Source organism: Erinaceus europaeus, chromosome 17, assembly GCF_950295315.1.
Source record: "Erinaceus europaeus chromosome 17, mEriEur2.1, whole genome shotgun sequence".
Classification (NCBI taxonomy): domain Eukaryota; kingdom Metazoa; phylum Chordata; class Mammalia; order Eulipotyphla; family Erinaceidae; genus Erinaceus; species Erinaceus europaeus.
In genome coordinates, this window is record NC_080178.1 from 60,571,108 (window position 1) to 60,595,383 (window position 24,276).

General features: G+C 40.9%; 1 protein-coding gene across 15 annotated transcripts in view; it reads left to right on the forward strand.

Annotated features, from left to right (window-relative positions):
- Positions 1–24,276, forward strand: part of DLG2 (discs large MAGUK scaffold protein 2) — a 1,912,587-nt gene that overhangs the window by 1,701,608 nt on the left and 186,703 nt on the right. The window contains exon 1 of one of the 15 annotated variants that reach the window (XM_060176803.1): positions 8,268–8,526. The exons of the other annotated variants lie outside the window; for them this stretch is intronic. The gene's annotated coding sequence lies outside the window, so the exon portion shown is untranslated. Of the gene's footprint in view, positions 1–8,267; positions 8,527–24,276 lie in introns of those variants that run through there. 15 annotated transcript variants of the gene reach the window in all.

The window sequence follows — 24,276 nt, forward strand, 5'->3', positions numbered from 1 at the left end:
AGATAATAAAAAAAACTTTTTTAAAAAGAGCCCTTAAAATAAGTTAAGCAGCTAGCAAAGTCAAATTGACTAAATAATTCTCTCTCTATCTATCTATCTTTTTGTGTCTTCACGGTTATCACTGGGTTTCAGTGCCTGTACTACAAATCCACTGTTCCTGGAGGCCATTTTTTTTCCTTTTCCTTATTATTGGGTAGGACAGAGAGAAACTGAAAGAAAAACAGGAGATGGAGAGAGAGAGAGAGAGACACCTGCAGACCTGTTTCACGACTTGTGAAGTGATCCCCCTGCGGATGGGGAGCCAGTGACTCAAATCAGCATCCTTGGGCAGGTCCTTATGCTCCCTAATATGTGCACTTACCCTGCTGCGCTACTGCCTGGCCCCCCTGAATAATACTCTCTTAACTGTAACAGCATGACATTTTCTACTTCTGTCTTTATTGCTTTGAAAACACTCATGAAAAAGGAGTGACTAATCTCTGGTATTCCCAAACTCTGAATTTAGTCCTTTTCCTATCACATGGTTTTAATTGATTAAGTGGTCCATGGATAAAAAGACAGAATCCTGGTCAACCTTTGCCTATTGGAACTTTCAATTAGATATGAAAAAATACATATATTCTATTATGTATGCATATGAATAACCCCACACATATTCATGAACTTGAATTCACAAAAATAGATGATCATAATTTTCTTGTCCCCCCCCCTTTCTTCTCTTCCTCTTCATTTTCCTCTGCCTCTCCTATCCCCTCCCAAGACTTCCCTGCTCTGGGCTGATTTTTCAGATAGAAACAGAGAGAGTGGGAGACATGACACTCCCTCCAGTGAAGTGAGGGTCAGGCTCAAACCTGGATTGCACTCATAACAAAGCAGATGCACTATGCAGGTGACCTATCCCTCACTGGCTCTAGGATGACCATGATTTCTACAGTCTTCTCCATCATTAAATGCTTAGCAGATGGATAAAGTTCATCAGCGTTCTCAAGGGTGATTGATCTTGCTGAGTCATTCAGTTCATCTCAATCCCCTTTGGTCCTAAAACCACTTGCCACCTGGTTGTATAAAGAATTTCCCCTTTCTTTGAAGGAAGCTAGCATTTACCAAGAGCTTTTGCGATGTTCTAGACATTTAACAGAGATAATCACATTTAATACTCAGATGTTTGCAGAAGCCCATAGGTCCTGAGTCCAAAGTAATGAACATCAAAACCATGACAAGAATTTGACTGAAAAAAAAAAAAAAAGAACATCTTCACTATGAGGAAGGCTTAAACCCATGTTCTTAGCATGGTAGCATGTACGCCTTACCAGATGTGCCACTGCCCAGCTCAGAAAAGACAGTTTATATGTGAACTGGCAGGGGACTTTTCAGTTAATTAAGAAAAAAATTCTTTCTTCCCATTTCCAAAAGTAGCTACATGGGAAGAATGTCATACTTGTTTGAAAGGGGCACACCATGACAGTTCTCCCCCGACTTACATTTTGTAGAGCAAAAACATTTCAGAATAAGCTTTTAGAGGACAGAATTGTCTGCTTTTTATCCTGTCAATAACCTGAGGGATATTAAAAAGCAAGGCAACAAACAAGATCAAAATCAATCTACTATCTTTTCGCCGTCATTTCAGCAGAAAAGTACAAGTTTGAAGCAAAAACCATAAGGGGAAAAACTCATTAGGAAGGACACAACCTTATCATAATGGCAGGTTGTTTCTGCAGGGTGAAAATAACTGAATTCTGTTTATTTTCCTCATTCTCCCCTGGACCAACAAGGTAGTAGGCTTTAAAGTTACCCAGATCTCAGCTTAAATCTGGGCTTTATTAATTCCTAGCTATGAATCCTGGGACAAGTTACTCAGCTTTGCTGAGCTGTAATTTCCTCCTGTGTCAGAAGAGGATACAATCTGATTGACCGTTAATTTCCTCTGGTTAGCACAGCAAAGTACTACCACAAAGTACTACCATCTTGGTGGCTTAGAAGGACAGACAAGGATTAATCAAGTTTGGAATCCAGGCATCTGAAACTGCTGTTTGCAGGTTCTGTTATCTCTTGGGCTCTTTGCTTGTGACTGCTTTCTGACCTGTGCAGCATAACTTCCATCTACACAGAGGATTCTTCCGTGTACCTCTCTGTGTCTCCATGCTTTTATTTTTTATCAATATAAAGACAACAATCAGATTAGTCATCATACTACAGTCTGATTCTTCCTTTACTTCATTTGTTCTACCTGCAACAATACCTTTTCCAGTGCCTGGTGGGGGGGGGGGTGTTGCATTTCAACATAATGGATTTTGTGGGGACATAAGTCAACCCACACTGATCAATCTTTTTTCAAATTTACTCATGGGAGAGGCTGAGCGCATAGCAAAATACCAAAATAACATAAGGGTGGCTATATATATATATATATATATATATATATATATATATATATATACTTTTTATTAGCTTTATTTATTGGATAGAGATAGCCATAAATTGAGAGGGAGGGAGTGATAGGGAGGGAGATAGAGAGACACGTGCAGCACAGCTTCACCACTTGCAAAGCTTTCCCCCAACAGGTGGGGAGCAGGGGCTTGAACCGGGATCCTTGTGCATTATAACATGTGTGCTCAACCAATTACACCACCACCCTGGCCCCGTTTGTTTGTTTTTTAAAGAAAATTATAATAGAGGAATTTATGAATTATGTATAATTATTAATTTGCACAAGGATGCCTGACCGAGAAATAGCAAAATTAGACTTTGAACACATTCATCTAATAAGCATTTTCAGCATCTAACTTGTGGTAGGTCCTGTTTTTGTGCTGGAAGTTCAGCCTTCAACCAAATTGATGAGGCTCCTGTCCTCTTGTTTACATTCTAGTCAGGAATTGATATTCTGTAGGAAACTACAGTTGAGAAAGAGACAAATATGTCATATACATTTAAATGAAAGAGGTACCATAAATAAAAGTAAATCCCAGGGCTGGGGAGATTGTTCAGCACCAGAGCATACAACTGGCATACCCAAGACCCCAAAACCATATGCCAGAGCTGAATGATGTTCTGGTTTTTCCTCTTCTCACTCTATTAAAAAATAAATTAATATTAAAAAAAAAAAGTCCAGCAAGAGAGTAGAGTTGAAAGGACAGAGGGGAGATAGTGGTGTGTGTAGGTTGTCCCAGCACCAGGGGAGCTTCATAATAATGGTGGATAACTGTGGTATCTCTCTCTCTCTCTCTGTCACACAGTCAAGAGAATAAAAAGCATGGGGGAGATAGTTCATCCAGTGGAGTACACACTTTACTATGTGTGAGAACCTGACTTGAGTCCTCTCTCAGCCACCACATCTGTCTCTCTCCCTTCTTGTCCCTCACTCTCTGTCAGAAAAAAGTAAAGAAGGTAGAAAGGAAGGAAGGAAGGAAGGAAGGAAGGAAGGAAGGAAGGAAGGAAGGAAGGAAGGAAGGAAAGAAGGAAAAGAAGGAAGGACGAAAGGAAGGCAGGCAGGCTGCCTGGAACAGTGGAATCATGCAGGTGCTGAGCCAGAGCAATAATCCTGATTTCATATAATGTATGTTTATATATGATTTATATGTGGAAATTGGGCTAGTGAGGCTACACAGCATATCACACATACAGTAGATCTTGGGTTCAATCCCTGGATCCTCATGAAAAAGTATAGTAGCTTCTTTATACATCGATTCACATCATTTTTGCTATTTCACATCCCATTGTTTCCTTAACTGGCTTTAGTCCAATATTCTACTCACCATTCCATGAAAAGTGCTGATATTAAAGTAGACAGTGACATTTCTACTGTCAGACTGAATAGCCAATATGCTGTCCTCAGTTTACTAATTCTCTCTGCAGCCTTTGCTAGAATATATCACAACAACTTCTACTTTCTTCCTTAGTTTATTAGATCCTCTTGATTTCCTTCCAACTCACCAATTCATTCTTCCAAGTCTCATTTACTGGATTCTTCTCCACTTCTTTTTTTTTATTGTTATTGGATAGAGACAGAGAGAAATTGAGATAGAGAAGGGGGAGTTAGAGAGGAAGAGAGACAAAAAGACACCTGCAGACCTGCTTTACCGCCTGTGAAGTGACTCCCATGCAGGTGGGGAGCCAGGGCCTCGAATCAGGATCCTAAAGGTCCTTGTGCTTTGTGCCACCTGCACTTAACCCGCTGTGCTACCGCCCAACTCCCTCTTCTCCACTTCTTACCTCTCAAATTTAGAGTGTTGAGTTAGGGAGGTCGAGAGCCAATGCCTAACATGGGTGAGGTCTTGAGTCTGATTCTTTATATCACAAGAAAACAGAAATGAAAAAGAGGAGAGAAAGAGGAAAAGGAGGGGGGTTGGAGGAAGGGGAGGAGGAAGGGAAGGAGAGGGAGAGGAGGAATAAAAAGAAACTCAAATGTAGAATGTCCCAGGACTGGTCATCAAGCCCTGCTAGTCAAGCTCACTGCCTGGGAATAACACATGCTGTCAATGTTTTGTTTTGTTTTTTTATTACAAATATATTTTTTAAATATTTATTTAATTATTTATTCCCTTTTGTTGCCCTTGTTTTGTTTGTTTGTTTGTTTGTTTGTTTTGTTTTTTCTATCATTGTTGGATAGGACAGAGAGAAATGGAGAGAGGAGGGGAAGACAGAGAGGGAGAGAGAAAGATAAGACACCTGCAGACCTGCTTCACCGCCTGTGAAGCGACTCCCCTGCAGGTGGGGAGCCAGGGGCTCAAACCGGGGTCCTTACCCCAGTACTTGGCTTTGCGCCATCTGCGCTTAACCTGTTGCACTACCGCCCGATACCCGCTATCAATGTTTTAGTGCCATCTTTACATAAGGACTGCTTCATAGAGTTCCAACCTATTCCCTGCATTTCTAATTTTTTAATCCTCTTGCACACCATGTTTAGGTTTGTCCATTTTCTTACCTAACAAGATGTTCCTATTTAAAACATCAAAACCACATGATGTTTCTAGCTGCCTTGTCTTACCAGCCTAGAACTCCTGTCTCTCCCCCTCCAACTTTACCCCAAATAGTGTTGCATACATCTCCTCACAGTTTATAGCAACCCTAAGTTTAATTATGAAAGGGGGATACCTCCTCCAGACATATTTCAGACCCTCTAGTAAGAGTCTAAATAGACAAAAATAAATAAATAAATAAAAATAACAAGTAGAGCATAATCTGTGTTTGAGTAGGTCCTGTTGGTTATTGAGTCATTATCTAGAAATGCAAAACCAAGAAATTTCTATTTAATTCTGCATGGCCCTGAACATACATAGTATCACCCTTGCTCATAGGGCTGCCACAAGTGTCTCGAGGAGCCTGAATACATTGTGGTGATAGCAGTTTCTTTCTTTCTTTCTTTCTTTCTTTCTTTCTTTCTTTCTTTCTTTCTTTCTTTCTTTTTTCAATTTATTTATTGGGGAATTAATGTTTTACATTCAAGAGTAAATACAATAATTTGTACATGCATAACATTTCCCAGTTTTTCATATAAGAACAATACAACTCCCACTAAGTCCTCTGTCATCCTTTTTGAACCTGTATTCTCCCCCCCCCCCCGAGTCTTTTACTTTGGTGCAATACACCAATTCCAGTTCAGGTTCTACTTATGTTTTCTCTTCTGATCTTATGTTTTCAACTTCTGATAACAGTTTCATATTGGGACAAGCTCATCTGAGTCTTGGCAAGGGACTAAATATCAGAGTTTCGGTAGTTGGAGAAAAAGAGTTTTCAGTGTAACCTTGGAGACAAAGGCCTTTCTAGCTTGGTACACCTTTGACTCAGTGGCAGTGGGCATGCAGTTGTGTGCAGAAATTCATTGCTTTGGTTGGATTTTGTAGCAGGTACTTGTTTGAAACAGGTAGAGGAAGCCCAGTTGATCTTACAGTGGATAGCAGATCTGCTCTAACTGGACTTTCCTGGGTGGATGAGTTCATGTGACCAATGGCAAAAGTGAAATAGAAGCAGCTGGTAAGCTGTTATGAGCAGACAGAACCCTGCAACAGTCCCTTTGTTCTTAGTGACATTCTATGACCTGGATGGTAGTCCTCCATGGGCTTGTTTCCTCTTCCTCATGCCTGCATCTGATTAGAAAACTGTTTGACAAGCACCATCCACACTTTAAAAGACACTTCAAGGAGAAGGTGGGTTGGATATTTATTTTTCCAAAATGTGGTAAGAAGACCATTCGCTGTGTCTTATGTATAGCAAATTAAGTGGTGGGCATTGTTTTATTTTGATTGAACTGGTGCCTCATGGTGTGTTAATCACTCTGGGTCACTTTTAAATTTAGGTAGAAGAGCAGAGAGAAGCTGGACAGTGGTGTGTACCTATGCACAAGGACATGGGTCCAAGCCCCTCATTCCCCAACTGCAAGAGGGGAAGTTTTACAAATGGTGAAGCAGGTCTGTAGGTGTCTATTTTTCTTGCTCCCTCTATCTCCACCTCCCCTCTAAATTTCCCTTTGTCTTATCAAATACAAATAGACAAAAAAAAAAAAAAAAAAAGAAAAAAAAATGGCCGCTGTGAGTGGCACCAAGCCCCTGTGCTAACCCTGGTGGTGAATGTGTGTGTGTGTGTGTGTGTGTGTGTGTGTGTGTGTGTGTGAGAGAGAGAGAGAGAGAGAGACCTACACAACACTGAAGCTTCCTTTAATGCCTTGGAGATCAGGCTTAATTAACCCTGGGTTGCACATATGGCAAGCAAGGCAGGTCACTATCCAAGTTAACTCTTCCATAGGCCCACCTACTATATTTTCTTGTTCTTGATTTTTGAGGTAGATATTATCACACACATTCCCTACATAAAGCAAGATATTTTGCAGTATATTTGTGGCTAAGTCATGGCTTAAACCTAAATATGGCTGGCTCTGAAACCTGTGTTGTCTCTATAATTTCTACAAAGGTCATAATAAATAATTCCGGCACATTGTTGATACTCCTGCCGCAGTTGAACAGGAGACACTGCTGGGAGTAGGGTGGTACGATTGAGTGAGGGTTCTGGAACCAGAACCCTCCCGCTCTGCCACTCAGTAGCTGTGTGGTCCTAGTAGGTTTTGCTAACCTCTCTGAATCTTGGTTTCTTTGTGTGTTGCTCGAAATAGTACTTACAGGAATGTTTTGAGGACTAAATGAGTCAAAGCCCCTAGGACACTGCCTAGCATATAAGATGACAACACTTCACAAGTGGTGAAGCAGGTCTGCCGATCTCTCTCGCGCGCTCTCTCTCTCCATATATATATATATATCCCTCCTCTCTCAATTTCTCTGTCCTAGCAAATAAAATGGAAAAATGTCTGCCAGGAGCAGTAGATTTGTAGTGCAGGCACCCACCAAGCCCCAGAAATAACTCTGGAGGCAAAAAAAAAAAAAGTGCCCCAGAGTACCTATTATTGCTTCTAGCACATTTTGAGGATGGGAAGTTATTGGCTGTATTGAGAGAGGAAACTCTTCCTCTTTACAGTTTGACAATGATTTTTGCTCAAGCAGTTATATTGCTTTTCATTTCTACAAGTATTTCTATTTTCAGTGTTTCTTTGTTGTAGCTTTAGCATAGGAGGATATACTCTTTTTTTTTTTTTTTCTTTTCCCTGACTAGTGCAGCACTTAGTTTTGTCTGTGGGTGGTGCCTGGCATCAAATTTGGAAACCTCTCACATGCAAGTCTTGTCCACTACCAGTTCCTCCAACCCAAGACTCTGCTCTTAGCATTCAGTCAGAAGGCAGGCTTTGGAGTTCAAGCTCAGATCACACTTGGAAACAGGTGTGGGCAAAGCACTGTCTCACTTGCTAAGGGTTCTTCATTTAACCAGTGAGTGGGCTGAACTCCTTCGACTCTGGGGCTCCTTGCATCCTTCAGTTACAGTGAACACTGAACAAGGCTACTTAGCTTCTTTGAAGCAGGCTGGCTTATTTATGCTGTAGGTTGACTGGTGGCCAGAGGCTCAGGTAAAGCACCAGTGCTTGGTGGGCTATGATATAGTATGCAAAATCCAAGAACTGATCACTACCCAGTAGTTATGAGGATTAGCGCCGAGTACTCTGCCTCATTCTGTATGCGTTTGCTATGCTGGGGCTTGTCTCTACATTTTGCCATCCTTGCCTGCCCTCCCCCAGGCTTGGGTGGATCCACCTTAATAAGGTATGGGGGAACGCCGGTGGAGAGTGGGGGCCTGCTACTGATGGTGGGAAAGAATCTCATTGGTGAATGCTGTTCCATCCCAGACACCAATGACTGCTGCTGCTGCTTCTGAGGCTGATGTATTTATCAGAATGAGTTCCAGGGAAATGCATACACTCAGAGAGCAAGGATGCTGCCTGGCCACCCCCTGTGATGTACAATATGAGAGGCTAGGAGGGGCTGCTTTATAATTCATCAGGTTTCCAGTGAGTTCAGTTGGAGGAGTCTTAGTTAGAGAGGCAAGTGTGAACCGGACGGCAGCCTGGAGAACCTGGCACCACGGAGACAGATCAGCTGCCTTTAGGACCTCCTGCCTTCTCCCTGCTTTGTTTCAATAATTTTGTGCTCGGTAAGTTCCCTGGCTTTGCTGCTAATCATTGTTGTAGAATAAGCTTGACAAACGAATCTGTAGTTGTGAATATGCACTGACTGTCAGAAATGTGTCAGTGTTTGGGCTTCTGACACATTCCACAATTGCTTTTAATGAATACAATTGCTTTAAAGATGAAACAAAACCCTGCAGATCAATTATTCACCTGGATCCTTGGAAGGCTGCTTTCTTTGGTTGCTAAAGTTTCTCGGGTTTCATTTTGTCAGTTTCATTTGTTAAATGAGCTTTGAAAAGAACATGTCTCTTTGTCACGAATTTGTGTTTTTCTAAGCTGCCACAAGGAGGTATGTACAAGGTGGTTTGTCCACCTCCTTTTCCTCCCTCCCCCCCCCCCCCAGCTCACCATCCCCAGCGATCTGCAAACCTTAAAACAGATTGTTTGCCTGGTAACCAGCTCCAACAGAGCTGAACCTGAACGAGGCAAGATTCAAATGGCAATCTTTTGTGTGACGAGAACTGAGAGGCTGTGAATAATTGTCATTGTGGTGATGGTTGTGAAACTCCGTATGGTGGTAATCTGTGCATCTGGCCAGGATAGGATAAGAACTGGAGATCTGCATTCGGCATGCCTGTTGATGTGTGTGAGAGAGCAGGAAAGACTGGATCCCAGGGAAAGAGCTGTACTCTGTTCCCGAAGCAGCACCCACCAAGGCAGAAAGCCTGACTTGAGGCTGCATTAGCGTAACTTGTGTCTGCTCTCTCTAGTTTCCTATTCCTGTTACTAATTACCATGAAGCTGCCTTTCAGTCCTCAGCTGGGTCTGCTGCAAAGTCCTCACTGTAGCTGCTGACTGCAGAGAGGATGAGTGTTCAGTCCTGCTCTTTTTCTTGCTCTGAAGGAAAGAGCTAAAGCTCCTCTCTGTTGTGTTGTTTTGCTTCTGTCCAGATCTCATGGAAACCAACAGCTTGATGTAATTTTTTCTATGTAGCAGCAGCAGGAGCAGACTTAACTATGGTGTCATATGGCATATTATATATGGAAAGAAATAACAAGATATTTTTCTGAATGTTTCAAGTATGTCTGTCTCATAGACACTGTTTTATTTTACCCGCAAGGAGTTACTGCCTTCCCAATCCCAAACTAGCTGTCTATCTAAGCGTTTACCTGGTTCATAATTGTACTTTCTCTTTAATATACAACTACAGTCCTGGCAAGAACTTACCCTCTGTCCCCAAGGGAAGCACCCCACACTCGCGTATCTTTAGGTTGTATGTATAGGTGTGTTTTTACCAGGATTTACCATGTTTTTTGCTTTTTTAATGATAGAAATTTTGGTCATTGTTATACTACACTTACACCTTATTAAACTAAAACTCACCAAATTTGAAATATGTCTTTTTCTAGGAAATATTTTTAGGCATGCTTTTTTCTTTCTCTCCCTCACCCCACACCCTTCACCCTCCATCCCCTACCCCACCCCACAAATAGCTTTTCCTTATTTTCCGTTTCTCTGAATAAGTTTCTTAAAGGACATTAGGGGTGAAGTGTTGTGGTTGGCATTTGGTGGTATATACCCTGAGGCTACTAGTCTGTGAACTGCTGCCCCACAGGGGTCTATAAAATGTCTACTTTGCCTTATTTCCAGTTCAAAGTCTCTGGGCTACAGCAATGATTCAGGCAGGTAATACAGCAGATCATTGCAAGTATAAACATAGCTTCTTTTGTTGGTCTGACCAGCCCATGCTTTATAAAGCTCAGAACACACAGGGTTCTAAATGTGTTAATATGTCTTAGTGCCAAGAAAAATACAGTTGTGAAGTACCTTTGTAATGCTGCGTACATTGGATTTTATCCTGCCACATTTTAAAACATTACATGTCAGAGGCCGTGGTTTATTTTGCAGCAGTATTTGGGTTTTGATTCAGTGTGGTTTTATAGAGAAATAATCCATGAGCCAAATCTCAGTAAACTGAGCTTCTTCACATTTGGTGGTGGTTTTTCCATCCACCAAGAACAATCTATGTATAGCAACAGAAGAAAATTTAGCAGGAGCTATTCTCAATTAAATTTGCAGCAAAATATGAGCTGTGATAAGTCTTTTGAGAGAGCACATGCATATGAAAAAGCATATCTCCTCCAAAGGATTAAAAGCCAGAGAGGCATTAGTACTTGGCATAAGTGACACATAGAACTTTCTTTTGAGAGTCTATGGAGGATGGCTAGGGGAGAGGCAGAAAGGAGCTGTTTGGTGTTCAGACTCTAGCAGGCTGTGAGTGGCAGGGGCTAGGACTTGAGATATCTTGGTCTACACCTCAGTCTCTTTAGCTGTTGCATGGGGGAGGGGAAGCTTAGACTGATTATTCTCTCAGATGTTTATCCAGATAATCCATATAGTAGATGTGTGCAAGATAAAATCATGCTGCTTAGAACCAAGAGGCACTGAAATAAAAGAGAGCCAGTCACTGTTATAAATTGATTTCTGTAAAATACATGAACTCATTCTAATGTTGGTTTTGAACGAAATAGGCATACTAAGTAACAAGATTAAGGGAATGCTTTTTGAGCTAGCTTCTTTTTCGATTTTTATTTTGAAAACCTGTGTAAGGTTAGAAACCTAATAGAAACAGAATTATTGTCTTTCAAAGAAGTTTTAACTTATTTATCAAATGGCATCCAAAGTCCTTACCATTCAGAGAGTAAACTTGATTTCAGATGGGAAGCATGGACATAAAGTGATGGCTAATAAAATAACATAACCATCCAAATCCCTGAGGTAGCATTAAAATGCCTAACCAGAGTAGTAAATATTATTTTTATGTATTTTATTTATTTTATTTTAGCGAGAGAGAGAAGATGCAAAGGGAAAGATGCTGACAGAGAGACACCAGAACACTGTTCAGTTCTGGCTTATGGTGGTTCTGGGGATTGAACCTGGGACTTCAGAGCCTCAGCCTTGACAGGTTTTTGCATAACCATTATGCTGTCTTCCCAGCCATAAATATTATTTATTAAAGGCACTGTACTGCATAGTTTACATCCACATCACATCTCTGCTGCAACATCATTTTGTCCCATTATCAAATGAAGAAGTAAGATTAGAGAAAAATTCCTTTAAACTGGCATTGGCTGTGCTAAGATTTGCAGTCACACCTCTCCAGTTTCAAACTCTGTCCTGTTATTGTTGTGGTGAAACAGTCCAATAGAATTTGCCTGATGCTAAGTGCTTCCACTTTGGGTTCTAAACCTACTTTTAAAAAAAATTTCTTTATTGGTGGATTAATATTTTACAGTCGACAGTAAATACTATAATTTGTCATTTTAAAAAAAATCTCCTGTCCTACATACCTGACCTCTGCCTGAATTTAGGGGGAATAAGAATTCACTTAGGGGGAGTTGGACGGTAGCACAGCTGGTTAAGTGCACACAGCGCAAAGCACAAGGACCGGCCTAAGGATCCCAGTTGGAGCCCCTGGCTCCCCACCTGCAGGGGAGTTGCTTCACAAGTGGTGAAGCAGGTCTGCAGTTGTCTGTCTTTCTCTCTCCCTCTCTGTCTTCCCCTCCCCTCTCAATTTCTCTCTGTCCTATCCAACAATGACAACATCAATAACAACAATAACTACAACAATAAAACAAGAGCAACAAAAGGGAATAAATAAATATTTTAAAAATTGAAAAATAATAATTCATTTAGGGATTTCCTTTGCCTTTTATTTTTTTGTCCTATGTCAGCAGAATAATATTTTCCTGAGCCATTGAAGTATATGATTTCAAATAAAGAGATATGGGCCAGAAAAGTAGCTCACTTTTAGGACGAGCACCTTGCTATAATGTGAGCAAGGTTCAAGCCCTCACACTATATGGGAGTGCATAAGCCCAGGGAAAGCTCTGGTATTATGGAATAAATGAATGAATCAATGAGTTAGTTTGTAGCAGTGAAATTACAAACGTGCAGAGTCCCATTATTTTTGTGTGCAAAAAAAAAAAATTAATTAAAAAAAAAACCCAGAAACTTAAAAAGGTCAGTCTACCAAATTCAACCTTAAGATATTTATGCTGGGGGTGTGGGTGTTGGCGGCAGCAATAGTAAAAATGCGAAGCACAAGAACCACTATAAGGATCCTGGTTTGATCCCAGGCTCCCCACCTTCAGGGGTGTCACTTTGCAAGCAGTGAAGCTGTCTGTCTTTATCTCCCCTTCTCTGTCTTAACTCCTCCTCTCTTGATTTCTCTCTGTCTATCCAGGAGTAATAACAATAACAACAACAACAAAACAACAAAGACAACAAAAATAGAAACAATGACCTCCAGGAGCAGTGGATTCATAGTGTAGACACTGATCCTTACCAACAACCCTGGAGGCAAAAAAAAAAAAAAAGTGTGAAAGATATATACGTTATCCTGAGTTTGGACTTCTTTTCTACCAGGGCAACCTTCTGTCGGCTTTATAGAACCATAGCCAGGGAAAATAGGAAACACAAACATGCCTGAAACAACTTAGGAATTGGGTGGTATGCTTATGTCTGGGTGTGACTGAAAGTGTAGATATTGATAATTGTATGAGGGAAGTGGGGAGTGGGGTTCAAGGTCAGGATTTTGTTGATCACACTTGGACTGTGAGTCAGGATAGTCTTAGTTTTTTTTTTTTAATTAAAATTGTTTGATTATCTTTATTTATTGGATGGAGATAGCCAGAAATTGAGAGGGAAGGGGGTCATAGAGGAGGACAAAGACAGAGAGGCATCTGCAGCACTGTTTTACCACTTGCAAAGCAGGTGGGGACCAGGGTCTTGAACCTGAGTCTTTGTGCATTGTAGCATGTGCACTCAACCAAGTGCACCACCACCAGGCCCCTTGGGATAGCTTTACATCTGCATGACAGACCTTCTATAGGGCCGAGCAGCAGGCCAGTGGCCTTCATTTGTGTTCTTTCCCTGGAACTAAAAATGCTAGGGATCGAACTAGCCTGCATTTGAGAAACGCTTGCTGGTATTTAAGTAAAAATCCAGTGGATTGTTTTTGTGGAGCTTTTGTTTATTATTATTTTTTCTTTTGGCAACCCCCTTTCTACCAGCAGAAGGTGCTACTTGAATAACAATGTGATCAAAGCCATGGACATCTCAGACTAAAAGCTTTTAAAATTCCATTCTGTATTTGATAGCAGCCTGATCCATGAAGTCTATCAGCTTTTCTTCTAGTTCAGAGGCATCGTCTTGACTTTGAAAGGGTGTTTGGGGCAGCTGGGTAAAAAACTCTTTGTCTTGGTATGCTGTTTGAAAAAGGTGGTTAGTCAGAGAAATCATTCCTAATTCTAGGTGTAATCCCTATGATCAAGGACTGATGGTCCCAATGGAACCTGCTTTAGGAATTGGTATGAAAAGCAGAGACGGCAATCAGTTAACTTTATATGGCTTTCCGCCACCGTTAAAGTCCTCTTATCTGTCCAGTGTCTTGTTCTTCCAATGACTTCTTTTCATCTTGTGCTATGTTGGATACAGAAGGCCATCTAAGAAGAACTAGTAGCCAAGAGTCCTAGTGGGGGTGGGGGAGATAGCACAATGGTTATGAAAAGAAACTCTCTCATGCCTGAGGCTCTAGTGTCCCAGGTTCAATTGCCCATACCACCACAAGATAGATCTGAGTAGTACTCTGCAAAGAATTTTAAAATAATAAAAAATAAATATTATAAAAAAAGTCCTTGTAGTACATCTCTCTAGTTACTAAGAAGCTTGAGGGGTTTTGTTGTTTTATTCTTAATACAGTACAAACTATTGTGAAGTTAGCAGTAAATTTTTTAGGGGGGAGAGGAGTGTTTCTTTTGTGCTTTTGGATGTTTTACTTTGGGGGGGAGGTATTCCTTTTACTCTTTGATAAAGCACTTTGGGGAATAGTCCATGTTACTACATCTTGCTTTTCCTAGTTGCAAAGCAGTTGTAATTTTGATCTCAAGACACTTAGGAAGATGTAAAGGAGATACCTCATTTCCCAGTAAATAGCTATTTTCTTATCTGTGTGAAAGAATCTGACATAGTAAATAAGTAGCTAGCACATAGTGTGCCTGTGTTAATGTTCATCCATCTTGAACCAGCAATTTGACCAATGACTCTTTGAACAGTAAGGCATGGACCTCATTTATTTGGCTTAGAAGACTGGTCAGTAGGAGATGGTCTAGAGATTAACACACACACACACACACACACACACACACACACACACACACACACACACAGGACAAACCAAAATGTGTCTGATATCTTCTGCATGGAGCACTGTCATTATTCGTGCTTTGGTGGTGGTGATGATCCTGTTGAGTTTCATTTTCTTTTTATGGCTTATATATCATTTGAGCTTCTGTAATAAACATTAACTACTTATGTAATCAATAAAAAGCAGAAAAAACATCTTTAGGGAGTTGAATCAGCATCGAGATTTTATATATGTCTAATATTAAATAGAAAATATGTAAAGTCCTTGGGAATAAAAGATGCTTCCTGGTCTCTATGTATTTGTAATATTAATTTGTTAAACACAGACTGTGTTCCAAATGTTTTGCTAGGTACTGCTATTACAAAAATGAAAAATAACCTTTCAACTCAAGGAGTTAAACACAAAGAAATGGGCAAGTGAGCCCAGGATTCCAGCATACTCTGGGTCTTGTTTTGTAGGAGTGAAATATAAATGACTAACCCAATTCACAGAAAATTTGTAACCAAGCTATCTCTAGGACTCTGAAAACTGTGTCGGGATAGTGCATGAGATTTTGATGGAGGATATGGAATCTTATAGTTTTTGTAAAATTTTAGCAAATTATTATTATTATTATTTTAAGTTTTATGTATTATTGGACAGAGACAGAAAGAAATTGAAAGAGGAGGGGGAGATAGAGGAGAGAAACAGAGAGACACCTGCAGCTCTACTTCACCACTTGTGAAGCTTTTCCCCTGCAGATGGGGTCAGGGACTTGAACCTGGGTCCTCGTGTACTGTAATGTGTGCGCTTGGCCAGGTGCGTCACCACCTGGCCCCAGCAAATTATTTTTAAAAGTTCATTGTCATACTATCTTAAGCAATAGCTACCTCCTAAGCTTTACTGCTGTGGCAGTCCCAGGATAGCTGTCAGTAACTCCTAAAAACTTGGTTGTTGTTTTTATAGTCACAATCAGCTCGAAAGAATGATCCTCCAAGTTAACTTTGAACTGACTAGCTTCTGTCCACCCACACAGCATAAAACCAACTGGCCAGTCTTGTCCAAAAAAATTAAAACAGGATAAAGAAAGCCTTGTATGATATTAGGAGCCCCTAAGCAACATCTGGCAACTTTTGCTGTTAGTGTTGACGGGAGTTGTCAAAGCATCTAGTAACCATTTTAAACTTGCATGTTCTATGCATAATGTACAAATGTCACTAGCATTGGTAAGCAACATGTGGAATCCAGACCAGGCAGATGATGGTTTGTATCTTTTAGCTGACTGCCATGAGGATTTGTTAGGAAATAAGAGTGAAAGACTTCTAAGCAGAGGAAAAAGAAAAAAAGAAAAAAAAAACCTGTCTGCAGTCATAAAAATTAACTAGGTGATTGTTCTCTGTTTACTTTTTAAAATATTTATATATTTTCCCCTTTTTGTTGCTCTTGTTTTTTTCTATTGTTGTTGTAGTTATCGTTGTTGTTATTGATGTCGTCATTGTTAGATAGGACAGAGAGAAATCGAGAGAAGAGGGGAAGACAGAGAGCGGGAGAAAAAGTCGCCTGTGAAGCGACTCCCTTGCAGGTGGAGAGCTGGGGGCTCGAACCGAGATCCTTACGCAGGTCCTTGTGCTTTGCACCGTGTGTGCTTAACCCGCTGCGCTATCGCCTGGCTCCCCTCTGGTTTTTTTTTTTTTTTCCATTAGCACTTTGGTGAAATAAAAGTCACTAGCCACAAGATACCCACCCACTGGTACAACTAACAGAAAGCCTAACACGTAGTTTCTCTTAAGTGATGCCACAGCTCAAATGTTCTTATTTTCTACAATATGAACACAAATTTGAAGTCAACTCAGTGTGAACCTTAAAAATTATGTCCTGAGACTGCAATTTATGGTCTTGTAGAGCTTGCCCATAAATGCCACTGTCATCGTTTCTACTTGTTGACTTTGAAGGAAGCTTTCTCAAAGAAGGTTAAAGTCTCATCATGCTTGAAATCTGATGCCAAGAAATGTGGTGCTAAAAGTTGGTGTAAGACAAATGAAAGTAGTTTTGAGTAGAGGCTCTTAACCAGTTACGTAGTATAACAGTATAACTCACACTGAGAATGAGGTAGACCAAATAAAGTATTTGTTGGCCAAATATCAATGTTCCACAGTAAAATTAGACTTAGCTTTAGTGTCTTTGTGATTCACAGTTTATGTAATTTATAAGTTCCTTTGTTCTTCAGTCTAGGGCAATACTCACCTTTTCTTTGTACCAAGGAATTAAAATACTGGATAAGATTCACTGAATCAGTCTGCTAGCAGTTTTCTACTAAAACACCTGACTCAAAATTTAATTAGCTCTATTTGGGATCTTAGCCCCCCCCCACCCCCTGTTTTACAGCCTAGAAAAGGAAATGACAAGACTATTATTTACTTTTTATAGGAGGTACATTCACACTGTTCACTGTTCTCTGGCATTTAAGTGGAATGATAAAGCAGACTTTTTTTTTTTAATTCACAAAGATAGTTTCAGTGCTGCCAACCTACCCATCCAAAGAACTTATCTTACATATCATTTGTCTCACTCCTTTCCAAAGGAGACTTAAGATGACAGCACCACAGTGTTTCTTGCCATTTGCTCCTGCAAAATCCTTTTAGAAAAATTTGCCGACAGTCCTGTGCAAGTGATCCCAGCCCAGCTATGTCAGGGAGGAAACTGAGGCTGACTCAGATAAACAGAGTGAAAGAAGGCTATGGTGACCTCCTGAGGGCACCAATTTCTTATTCAAGCTTGAGAGCTTCTTGGTACAGAGAAAGATGCAACAAGAAAAACTAGAGACAGTGGAAGGATGATTGATGATGTTCATTTAAAAACATGGTATCTGAGGGGCCAGGTGGTGGTGCACCTGGTTGAGCGCACATGTTACAATGCACAAAGACCCAGGTTCGAGCCCCTGGTCCCCACCTGCAAGGGGAAAGCTTTGCAAGTGGTGAAGCAGGGCTGCAGGTCTCTCTCTCTCTCTCTCTCTCCCACCACCCTCTCGATTTCTGACTGTCTCTATCCAATAAATAAAGATAATTTAAAAAATTAAAAAAGCAAACACACTTTTTATTTCTCAACCTAGTTAAGTATTTGTGTGTGTGTGTGTGTTTATCACTTTAGTGAGGGGGCAGGTAATGGTTTACAATACAGTTCTTGACACCTGGGTAAAATGTCTCATCTCACCATGACCAAGTATCTACAGAACATTTTCACCCCCAACCCAGGTCCTTTCCCATTATCATTCACCAGAACTACAAAGCCCCCCTCACCTTCAAAACTTCCCCAGAGTCTTTGGCTTTGGTGCAATATATGATCCCTGTCTAAATTTTATTTAGAGGTTTCATTGTACAGGTAGAGAAATGACTAGAAAAATAGCTTCTTTGCTGAATACCTCACCTATTGGTGTTTTGACTGAGGTCTTAACAAATACTATAGTAAGGCGGTATGATAAAATACCCCTGAACAAATATTCAAGGTGCATCTGGTGTTCCTGTTTCTGAAAATATTTTCTTATTGGGCCCTCTGATGTTTCTTAGAAGTTGCTTCAGTCTCTACTGGCTCATGTATCACATTCAAATATCTCCAGGTAGAGCAACTAGATTCTTCAGAGTAGCTGGTTGTTCATTATTTCAACATCTCTACCACGTAGATTGATTTCTTGTTTAAGAACTTATGACTACAGTGGAAGTGTAAAAGAAGCCCCATATTTCCGGCTCTCAAGATGGAGTAAGGAGTCATGAGCCAAAATAAGCTTGGATCACCAGTATCTGGAAAAAGTAAAGAAGCAGATTCTTCCCTAGAAAGTATACAAAGAATAACAAAGAATATTGACATCATGAATTTTTCATAGCAAGACTTAATTTTGGAATTCTGACTTATAAAACTGTAGGGTGATAAAGTTGTGGTATATACACAATGGAATACTACTCAGCTATGAAAAATGATGAATTCACCTTCACCTCTTGGATGGAGCTTGAAGAAATCATCTTAAGTGAGATAAGCCAGAAAGAGAAGGATGAATACAGGATGATTTCACTCATGGACAGAAGTTGAGAAATAAGAACGGAAAGGTGTAAACACAAAGTAGAACTTGTACTGGGTTTAGTGTATTACACCAAAGTAAGGGACTCAGGGTGAGGGGAGAAGTTCAGATTCCGGTGCATGATGGTAGAAGAGGACCTAGGCTGGAGGTGAAAGTGTTTCACAGAAAATTGAGAAACTTTGCACATGTATCAACAACCATATTTACTGTAAGCCATTAATCTCCCAATACAAATATTAAAAACGATAAAAGGATTCAGATGCAGAAATAAATCTACAATTATGTACTAAGTTATTTAAGACTTAGTCTGATGTGATTTTTTTTTGAAAGGGACAAAAAAAGACACTATTTCTAAGTACCTGGAAAGATTACCCAAAGGATGGGAAATGATTTCCTCTCCATTTATTTGCTGAGCAGCAGTAACCTCACCTCCTGTTTCTTTACATTGCCTCGTTTACCTTGCATGATAGTACTGTGAGGAGACAGAAGAAAAGAAGGCTTGCTCATACAGGTACAAGTGGTAGGAGAGCTTATCGTGTAAAAGAGTCTGTATTAGATGCTGGATAGCAAATATGAAGGCACAGCTTTTTATTTTTTGTTAACTTTCAGTGGCTAAAAGCAAATCCTAGGAAATATTGCCAGCACTTCAGTGAATGAAAATATGTTCCTATGACTTCTCCGGCCAAAAGCATTATCTGTAAATCTGATTGGCTTACACATTTTCTATAGTGTGCTCTTTGGTCCTTCAGTAATGATAAAAAGTATTATTCCCACCACCAGAGTTCTGACTCCCCAGTCCCTCCATTGTAAGCTACAACAGTTCTCCCAAGGTTGCAGATATGGGTTAACTATTATTTCTACAGCTACCTGTGTATATTTGCCCTTTTTTAAACGGTTGCATCATCTTCTCCTTCCCAAGCCACATGTACACCTATTACTACATCCAAATGTCCCTCCCTCTTTCCTCCTTTCTCTCTGGTTCCTGATGGAGTTGGAGTTCAGAGCCCTCTGGTCACCTTCCCTCTATCATTTCTCCCCCACTGGGAGTACTGATCAAATTCTTTTTGAGGATGCAGAAGATGGGAGTTCTGGCTTCTGTAATTGCTTCTCTGCTGGACATGGGCATGGGCAGGTCAACCATACTCCCAGCCTGTTCCTCTCTTTCCCTAGTGGAGTAGGGCTCTGGAATGGCGAGGTGTTTTATTTTTATTATTATTAATTTATTTATTTATTTTTTATTATTTATATTTTATTTTATTTTTTTATTTTTTATTGACAAAACCATAGGATAAAAAGGGTACAGGTTCACACAATTCCCACCACCAGAACTCTGTCTCCCATCCCCTCCCCTGATAGCTTTCCTATTCTTTAACCCTCTGGGAGTATGGACCCAAGGACATTGTGGGATGCAGAAGGCGGAAGGTCCGGCTTCTGTAATTGCTTCCCCGCTGAACATGGGCGTTGACAGGTCAATCCATACTCCCAGCCTGTCTCTCTCTTTCCCTAGCGGGGAAGGGCTCTGGGGAAGCGGAGTTCCAGGACACATTGGTGGGTTGTGTGTCCAGGGAAGTCTGGTCGGCATCATGCTAGTATCTGCAACTTAGTGGCTCAAGGGTGGTAAGATACAAAGTGATAAATGAACAGGAAACAAAAAGTAGAAGAGCAGAAAAGAATAGGGCTCTTAATGTGGAAAGGATCTAAAAAGTCCATTTTATATGGGAAAGTGAATATCTACAGATCAGAGAATAACATTGCCTTTTGTTTGTTTGTTTTTCTTTTTGCCAGAAAACTTTAAAATATATTTTTAACAAAGAAAAAACTTCAAAATGAACTTATTAGGAGCAAGGATTTTAGTTCATTTACACTTCTGTGCCCAACATCTAGCATGACAACTCATCATAAGATAAATTCTTACAAATGATAAACACTACATGATACATCCTTCAAGGGAGGATAGGGGCAATATGATATTATGGAGTTGGAGAGTAACTTCTAAAGCTGATTCATGAAGACAATGCAGAAATTTACCTGATATACAGAAAAGATTATTATAATAACAAGTGGGTAGTGGGTAGTGCACTGTGTTTCTAAAATAAGAATGCAGAGTTTGCATGTTTAAGGAATGCAATGAAGTTCCTATTGCTTTTATAGTAATATATTTTTGCTCCTGATATCCCCCCCCCCCCCTTATATGGGCTTCTTTCCCTAATCCTGTCTCTTATGTCCTATCCTCTACTTAAAACTCAGAGTGCTTCGGTATATAAGAAAAATTTAAAAAGGATATATATAAGGAAGATACTTAAATGATGTATGTCATTACTAAACCATATTGGATTCAGACTTAGACAATTGTTTTTAAAATTTAATTTTTGCTGTTAATGAGAAAATAGGAGACTTGAGATTTGCACACGGACTGGATGCTTGATGATAAGCGGCTCACTGGTAGAGCACAAGGCTTGCATGTGTGAGTTCATGAGTTTGGTGCCCAGACTGCAGATACCAGAGTGATGCTCTGGCTTTCTTCCCTTCCCTTCCCTTCCCTTCCCTTCCCTTCCCTTCCCTTCCCTTCCCTTCCCTTCCCTTCCCTTCCCTTCCCTTCCCTTCCCTTCCCTTCCCTTCCCTTCCCTTCCCTTCCCTTCCCTTCCCTTCCCTTCCCCTTCCCTTCCCTTCCCTTCCCTTCCCTTCCCTTCCCTTCCCTTCCCTTCCCTTCCCTTCCCTTCCCTTCCCTTCCCTTCCCTTCCCTTCCCTTCCCTTCCCTTCCCTTCCCTTCCCTTCCCTTCCCTTCCCTTCCCTTCCCTTCCCTTCCCTCCCTTCCCTTCCCCTCCCCTCCCCTTCCCTTCCCTCCCCCCTTCCCTCCCCTCCCCTCCCCTCCCCTTCCCTTCCCTTCCCTTCCCTTCCCCCTTCCCATCCCTTCCCTTCACCCTTCCCTTCCCTTCCCCCTTCCCTTCCCCCTTCCTTTCCCCCCTCCCTTCCCCCTTCCCTCCCTTCCTCTTTTCTCTCTTTCTCTATCTTTCTTTATTTTTGCCAGCAGGTTATTGCTGGGGCTCAGTGCCTGCACAAAGACTCCACTGCTCCCTATATAAAAATTTTATTTAATTCGATAGAGGGTGAGAGACAGGAGGAAACAGGAAGAAAAGGACAGTCACCTGCAGTGCTGCTCCAGCCTCTCCTGATGCTTCCCTTCTCTAAGGATAAGGACAGAGCTAAACCTCTTTGCTCATGGTCACATCTATGCTCGCCAGGATGGTCTCACTTTCCCCTCCCTTCCTTCCCTCGTTCCTTCTTTCCCTCAAAAATAAATAAATCTTAGATGTGAAAATGGTGCTTGGGGTTATGTTAAAAAAATTAAAAAGACCCAGGTGTGGGAGATAGCATAATGGTTATTCAAAAAAGGCTTTCATGCCTGAGGCTCTGAGGTTCCAGGTTCAACCCCCAATCTCTCCATAGGCCCAAACTGTGAAGTGATCAGGTAAAAACAAGCAAAATAACCCATATTTAAAGATGCTCAGTGACATATTGCCTAGTGATACAGTTTGCATTAGAATGATATGAAAGTGGAAATGAGTGAGGTTAGAGATTAAAATAAGGAATAAATGACTAAGTAGTATTTGTTTATTATCTTTCTAAAAGACATCCCTCTTCACCAGTGGATTCCAACTCCTCTTTGTGCCCCAAATGGTCTGGGCACGTTTTATAATTATCTGTGTATGTGGGTCACCATTACCAGAGGGAGCTCATTAGTAATGACAGATTTGTTCCTTGTCCTCACAGTGACTGGCTCAAAGAAGGGGACTACAGTGTTGTCTGAAAGGATGAAAAGATAATGAACACAGACCTGCAAATGTATAGTTAGGATGTGTGCCCCAGCAGTGGGCCGGGCCCCCTGAATCTTCTCTATTCTCAGCTAGTTTTCAAGAAAAAAAATAATGAAAATTCTGCATGAGATTTGAATTCTCAACCTCAGTGTTTTTGTGCAATTGAAATCCTTGGGAGTCGGGTGATAGTGCAGCGGGTTAAGTGCAGGTGCAAGGACTGGCATAAAGATCCCCCCTGCCCCAGTTTGAGCCCCCTGCCCCCCACATGTGTGGGGGGGGTCGCTTCACAGATAGTGAAGCAGGTCTGCAGGTGCCTATCTTTCTGTCCCCCTCTCTGATTTCCCCTCCTCTCTCCATTTCTCCCTGTCCTCTCCAACAACAACGACATCAGTAACAAAACAATTAAAAAAAAAAGAAATTCTTAAATGCAGCAGCAGAATTGAATGTAAGTAATCCACACATTTGTATTTATTTATTTATTTATTTTTAAATATTTATTTATTGCCTCCAGGGTTATTGCTGGGGCTGGGTGCCTGCACTACGAATCCACTGCTCAGAGGCTGTTTTTTTCCCCTTTGTTGCCCTTGTTATTTATTGTTGTTGTTGCTGTTATTATTGTTACTGCTATTGCTGTCATTGTTGTTGGCTAGGACAGAGAGAAATCGAGAGAGGAGGGGAAGAGAGAGAGGGTGAAGAGAAAGATAAATACCTGCAGACCTGCTTTACCACTTGTGAAGTGACCCCCTGTAGGTGGGAAACTGGGGGCTCCAACTGGGGTCCTTACACTGGTCCTTTGTGCTTGGCGCCATGTGCGCTTAACCCGCAGCTACTACTGCCCAGCCCCCACACATTTGTATTTAATATTTACAGTATTTCAAGTTGTGAGGCCATGTTTTAGTGAGTAAAAGACAGTATCATTCCAAATCTCTCTCATAGAAATAAGGAAAACATCCAGGAAACCCCTTCCCTGTTTAAAATAATTAAACACTTAAATTGGGTTTATCTGAACCTAGTCTTTACATGGAAATACTAATTCTCAGTGAACCCCCTCTCCATGATAGAAATTTTGTCTCTACAGAGTGTGAAGTGGACAGTCTCTAGAGTTTCACCAGGTGATTCAGTCAGTGCATTTGCAGTCGATCTGAACTGAGGGTGTCAAGATAAAAAAATATATATATGCTCCATTTGCATTACTTTAATCAAATAACTCCTCATATATATTATTAGCTGGGATGCTCATTTATTTAATTTTTTGTTATCAAGGTTACCACTGAGACTCAGTGCCTGGTTGATTCCATCTCTACTAGCAGTCATTTCTTTTCTATAGACAGACTATGAGAGACAAAGAGAAACAGAGAGGGGTGTGAAGGGAGAAGGAGAAACTTCTTTCCTTTCTTTCTGCTTCCCTCTACAGCTCATGAAGCTTACCCTCAGCAGGTGCACTGATTGGTGGCCCAGGCCTGGAGCCAGGCTCCTTGCACATGGTAACATGTGTGCTATATCTATTGAGTTACCTCCCAGCGCCCTTATTATATCGCCAGATTAGGGGGGGCATATGTGTGTTAACAATGGGAAAAAATCCATCTGTCCTTCAGAATTCTTACATGATTCAGGAACAATCCAGTGAGGGAGATTGATAAAACTGTACATGAGATTCCCATGAAGACCTGTTTCACAGACTACATGGAATTGGATGTTTTTT